Source organism: Diplotaxodon limnothrissa, linkage group LG1 (genome assembly GCF_057381915.1).
Source record: "Diplotaxodon limnothrissa isolate DT_005_m linkage group LG1, D_limnothrissa_male_GT1.1, whole genome shotgun sequence".
NCBI classification, from domain to species: Eukaryota; Metazoa; Chordata; class Actinopteri; order Cichliformes; family Cichlidae; genus Diplotaxodon; species Diplotaxodon limnothrissa.
This window is the reverse complement of record NC_140596.1, coordinates 29,122,607-29,128,749: the sequence shown is the minus strand read 5'-3', so window position 1 is coordinate 29,128,749 and position 6,143 is coordinate 29,122,607.

Below are 6,143 nucleotides of genomic sequence, written 5' to 3'. Positions count from 1 at the left end.
TCAAGACGGACCCGGCTGTAACTGGGTCAGTCTTGACTTTCGACTGACTTTCGGCCTCTTGTGTGGGTCAAGCTTTAAAACATTGAATCTGACATTTCCCAGAATGCCACCAAAATGGTCTTTTCTTTGAACCCGAACCGCCTCCAATGAATTCATATAAACATCTAGGAAAAATGAAGTTTGTAATGCAGTCCCCAAACCCAGGGCAAAAAAAAAAAACCCTTGTAAAGTCATTTCTCAGACTTTGATAAAAACCTTCCAGAACCACAGACATACTACTAACTGCCTCAGAAGAGCACTTGTGTTAAATTATCTAATATGCAGAAGAACAGTAAATGTAAGCAAAACCTCAAAACTAATGAGATATTCTCTCGTTAGAAGGTTAGAAGTTCAAGAAGGACACACATACACAAAACAGAGGAGAAAACACAGAAAGCTCGGTGATGTAAAACGCCCTGCGGCTTAATGAACTTCCTGAGCGCCGTCTTCAAAGGATCAGAGGGTGAAGAAGAAGTCAGCAGCATTATATCTTGTCAGCTGGTTATAAAGAGACCCCACAGCTGATAATTCCACTGGAAATTCACATTTTCGATCTCCACTGAAAAACATATGACCCTTCAAAATGTTTATGAGGAACACATACAGCACATGCAGTGACATTTCACCCACAATTACCTTCCATTAGCAGAGATTGCTTCAGGTTTTCGGTGCCTTTTTCTGTCCGCTCTTGTCGGTCCTCCCCAGCACTCCTGTGGATGGAAGGAAAGCGTAGACCTCTAGTGGTGAAATAACTTCTTACACATGTTAGTACTTTTGCTAAATGCGAGGGCTGCCAGTTACAAAAAGCAGTGCAGCTAATCATCTGTCAAAGCTTTTACTCAAATGGGACAAAGAAATCCCTATTTACACATGTCACAGATGGGAAAGGGAATTAAAAAATTATATTTGAGACATGCAACCAGTTGTTTGTCCCACATAACCACAGGGGGGGTTCTCTTAAAAATAAAAAAAAGAAAGAAAGAAAGGAAGAAAGAAAGAAAAGATAAATGAAGTGTTTCCCTGACAGTCTGTCTGAAGGAGGCTGTAAATAGATGACATATCAAAAGCAGTGCCTCCGTGGATTGGATTGAGCTGAACTGACTTTGAAGTCTCAACAGTTTCCCCCTGAGTCTTACATGAGCAGAGACTTCATGTCTTTCCATCTATTTTGTTCTCCAGAGAATGCCTCTGTTCAGGCCCTCACAAAAGAGAGTCAGATGGCATTTGCAAACAGAGGAAAAAGACAAATAAATACCAGGTCAGCTTGCTCCTCAGAACCTCTTCTCCCCAAACACAGGCTCAAACAACGATGTCAGATCCGGCCTCTAGGCACAAACGTGCAACGCCAACTACTGGCTTTCTTAGAAATGCATTAATAAACAGCGCGTTGAACGTACTCAAGAGGAATCTTTGATTCAAACCACAGACGGTTTAAAGGATGAATATTGCATGGGCTAAGGCCTTTTGAGGCCCTGATAAACTGCGTCACGTGATTTTACTTCTGTCAGAGTAGTTGGCTCAAGGATGCATTAGCAGCTAAACATTTGTGCCTGTAGTCCCAAGGCGAGGAGACGAAATTCTCAGAAAACTCTTTGAATTACGATGTTTTCTGAGAATTTCCCCACAGTGTTGAGAAATATAACAGTTATTTAAAACACATAGCTCATAACAACAAAAGGTGGGGAAACTATCAGGAGCAGAGAAGAGAACTAATAAGACCTTCACTCTTATAATGGTTTTGATGAATTTCTGCAGAGAGGCTCTCACATCTCCCTCACCCAGTGCAATAACACTGCAACGCTAAAAATGGAAGCGATCGCAGCAGTAAGATATTTGGCAATCGGAAAAATATCCTGTGGACTTTCTCATGAGCGGAGTGATTACACAACCAAATACATACCCTTTAACAGTCTCACATTGTCACGCACTTCACTCTACTTCCGCTGGAAGTGCATGCCTTGCACGCTTATAAAAAGAGGTATGTCATGCACCCAGGTCAGAGATGTGATATTTGTTTTTGTTTTGGGTCATTTTTACTTTGAACCTGTGTCTATTATTTCATGTTCTGTTTGGTTTTCAGTGTGTTTATTGTTTTCCATTTGATTTTCATGTTCCTTACTATCTTGAGACGTCAGTTCTTTATTTCAGTTCCTGTTTGTTTCCGTTAGTTTTCTGGTTGGTGTTTGTTTTTTCCTGACCTTCTGTCCATGTCTTTCTGTGTCAAGGTTATGTATGTTAGGGTCTTGCCTCTAGTAGGAGCTTTGCTAGTTTTGCTAGTTTTAACTTTCTCTGCCTTGCTGTCCTTGTGATTAGTTTAAGCTGTTTCTTGTTAATCAGGGGTTTCCAGTTTTCTTACCTTTGTCACTATGTGTGTTAACCTCCCCCTAGTGTGTTCTCTGTTTCTCTTGAAGTGTTTGAATTTATTGTTTGTGTTGTTGTTTTGGACTTTGGAATATTAACTAATAAAAAGTCAGGCTATCAGTGAGTCTTGCACTTGACTCCTGCAACTTGCTACACCCTGTGACGGTGAATTCAGCAAACTTCCTCAGCGTAGCTGGTGTGACTTGAATGCAGAACTATTTTCCACATTGATATCAAAGTACTACGTTTTTGAAGTATAGGACAAGACAGTAGGAGTGCCATGTGCTTTGAAGGACCACCGCACAAGATTAATGCTCCATCAGCCAGTCACAAATGTTAGGGAGAAATCCTCAGTTGTGTTCTTCAGCATAATTGGATGTTTCAGCCTTTTGGCCCATTACATGCTGATCAGACCTTGGTTTGTATCCCTGAAATCTCAGGATCCTGCTGGGGTCTTTACTCCTCATCCACATCAGTGATCTACAGCACCCACCAGACACCAGAGATTTCCCCAGTTAGTTGTGCCTCCAGGTAAACCTGCCATGAGGGAGGCTCATGTTGGAGGCAGTGAGGATGTCTCTAAGTGTAGCTGGGGTTGAACACAAGGGGCATGCGAAGCTACCAACATTACAACTGCACAGTAAAAAAAATGTAATCATAATCAATAGCATGTAAATAGATAACTGTGTTGGTAACCCCGAGCTTTCCTTTTTTAACCAAACAGCTGAAAGAATGAATGTGTCACAGGAGTTTCAGACCCTTTCTAGTTCAACGTTTCTCTGAGAATCACTTGTAAGTGAGGACTTCTTACTAGATTTATATTTAGGCTGTTTAAAAAACTCCCCGTGATTTTCCTCAGAATGTTTGTGAGCCGTGGTGGACTCGATCCACAGGACCCAAGAAGAAAGACACCCCAACTCTGTCACATTAGCATTCATACATTTTAACCATTGTTTGTGGGTCCAAGATGTTGAGTGCAGTCCTGAATTGGGGGTAGCCCACATTGGAACTCACCTTAAACTTCTTTGCTATTTTAAATATTTATTAGACAGCAATATTTGGATCATAAAGTTATACTCCAAATTTAAAAACAAGGAAAATATTTCATTTTTAAACACTGACTTAAAAAATTGCATGATTTTAGGACTTTGCTACAGGTAATTCAGCAGAGGTTAGTTACTGGTTAGTTGAGATTAGTCACTATTCACAGTTTATAAGACCTGTAAGGCTTTCAGTGAATGACAAAACCATACTTTATATTGTGAAAAGCTCATTTCAGGTTCATATGTTTCATAGCTCTGTTTAGCATGAATGGCAAAAAATAACATGAGTTGTGTTTTATTCAACAAACACACAATGGCAGCATATTCACTATACATCACTGAAGTAATGCAGTAAAAAGCTTTTGTATATACTTTTTATAATCATATGCGTTGTTCAAAACCTGAATCAGAATAAATGGTAAATGTCCTGTATTTAAGTCCATAGGGACTTTTTACTTAGTCCCTATGGACCCCAAAGCGCTTTACACTACATTCAGTCATCCACCCATTCACACACACATTCACACACTGGTGATGGCAGCTACATTGTAGCCACAGCTGCCCTGGGGCGCACTGAAAGAGGATGCTTACAGCTGCTCCAAGAACATAAGATAGCAGAGAGTAATAAAATGTTCAACTATACTTGCATTGAGTCATCTTTACCAGTTGTACTGCAATTGTACATTTGGAGCTGAGTCAAGTACAGTTTCATTTTTTCCTTCTCTTCTTGGAATAATACGTCAGAAATATGGACGTAGATATTTTTCCTACTAAATATTTTCCATAAATGGTTGAAAATATTTTGCATCACAAAATAAAATTTCTAATAAAAGTATTCAATCACTTTCTGTTTTGTCACAAAATCCCAATCAGTTTTTTTCCCACATACAATTCACTTGTGCTTGTTGTATTTAAGCTTCTCCAACACAATTTGCATATTTTCACAGGTTTCTTTTAATTGGACAGAATGACCAGCTGGCACAGACTGACACTGTAATTTAAGGCTGGCTTTTGACCTGTCAGCCTCCACTCATCTGCATCATGCTCACAACTCACCGACCACAAAAGAACCTCAGCTATAGACAGAGACATCGTCCATTTCAAATAATGGAATTAGATCTTTCTAACGATGCCTCTAAAAACAAACTTCAAAGTCTTCATTACTAGATCGATGGAGACAAAAGATCTTCAGATCTTCGGGTCTCAGAGCTGATGGCAAGTTAGTAGAATTGGCAGTCATCAATGTGATTCTGGTGTCTCACTACCAAAATAAGCAGAGTATACCTTCTTTTTTTTTTTTTTAATAAAATCTGTCACTGTCCCTGTTTTTTGTGAAGCATCCACAAATACAGCAGAAAACATCTGGATCATGTGTACAATTGTCTTTTGTTCAAAAACGTGCAAAATGAATAGTATTTCTGAATCAGTAACGAGTGCTGGGTTTCAGAATAGTTATGGGTTATGGGATTAAGGACGGTGGGTGTAATTAGAGCTACCACACACAAGGTGTCACTAGTGTACTACTTTTTTTGTCCATGCCAATTAACAGATAAAAAGAGAAAAGGTTTGTTGGGGTAAATCAAATATGGGGGATTGTAGAAAAAATTCACAAAGAAATAGCTGTTGTTACTTTCTTTTGCAGTTATGAGCAACATAAAGTGATTGTTGTACATCCTCAATCTCTTCTTTTCATTGCTTAGATGATTAAATCATATCATATTGACTGGGGGGGGTCTGTTAGAGTGTAGCATACTGTATAATCTGGTGTTGGCAGCGCTCCTGTTCAGAGACTGCTGAGGCAGCCAGAGGACAGGAAGTGCAGTCGTCCCACAGCAGGTGGCAAACATCCTATTTTGTACCGCAATGAGCACCGTGATGTAGCAGGGTCAGTGCTACAGCTTTAAAGCATCTGCGCTGTGATGAATAAAAGTGATAAGGAAAACTAATAAGATGCCCTCAAATAGAAGACAGAGAACTAGAACTCACATTAAACTGCGATACAGTATAACAGCTGTGCTGCACAGGTTAACGGAGCACATCTTTGTTAGTCTCTGTAACTCTGTTTTTTCACCCAGCCCATACAATTCTATTCAGAAGTCTTGAGACACTCCTCAGTTTTTCATTATTTGCTTTTGTCAAGTGGTTAATATAGCAATAGTTCTGTGGGCTTTCTAAAGGTCGTTCAAAGTTCTTCTTTGGACATTGGTTGCTTTGTTACTCATTTTCAGTCTGGTCCTTGTACCTGATCATTTTTAGTTTGGTTCCTTGGACTATTGGCTGAAAACTTGGCATTTCTCAATATAGTGTGCAGTGTGTCCTTGAACATTTTCAGTAAATTGGACAAGTGGAGGACAGAAGAGGAAGCAGCACACCGACATTTACAGTAAACAGTACCTGAAAGTCATGTCTTTAAGAGGAAAAGAAAGACCTGAAAAATACCCGAGAGATGCTTCATTTGATTCATCTACTATTTGCTGAAGCCTTGTCACAAATGATCTCTGTGGAAGGACAACAGGGAACAGATTCTTTTTTAACAATGATCCCAAACAAAGTGTCAATGCAGTAAAAGCATATCTTGATAAAAACACACAGTCACGAATTGGCCTCCCCAGAGCTCAGACCTCAACATACAGTGTGGGATCATCCTGACAGATAACAGAACAAAAGGTACACACGTCCAAAGAAGAGCTTTGAATGTCC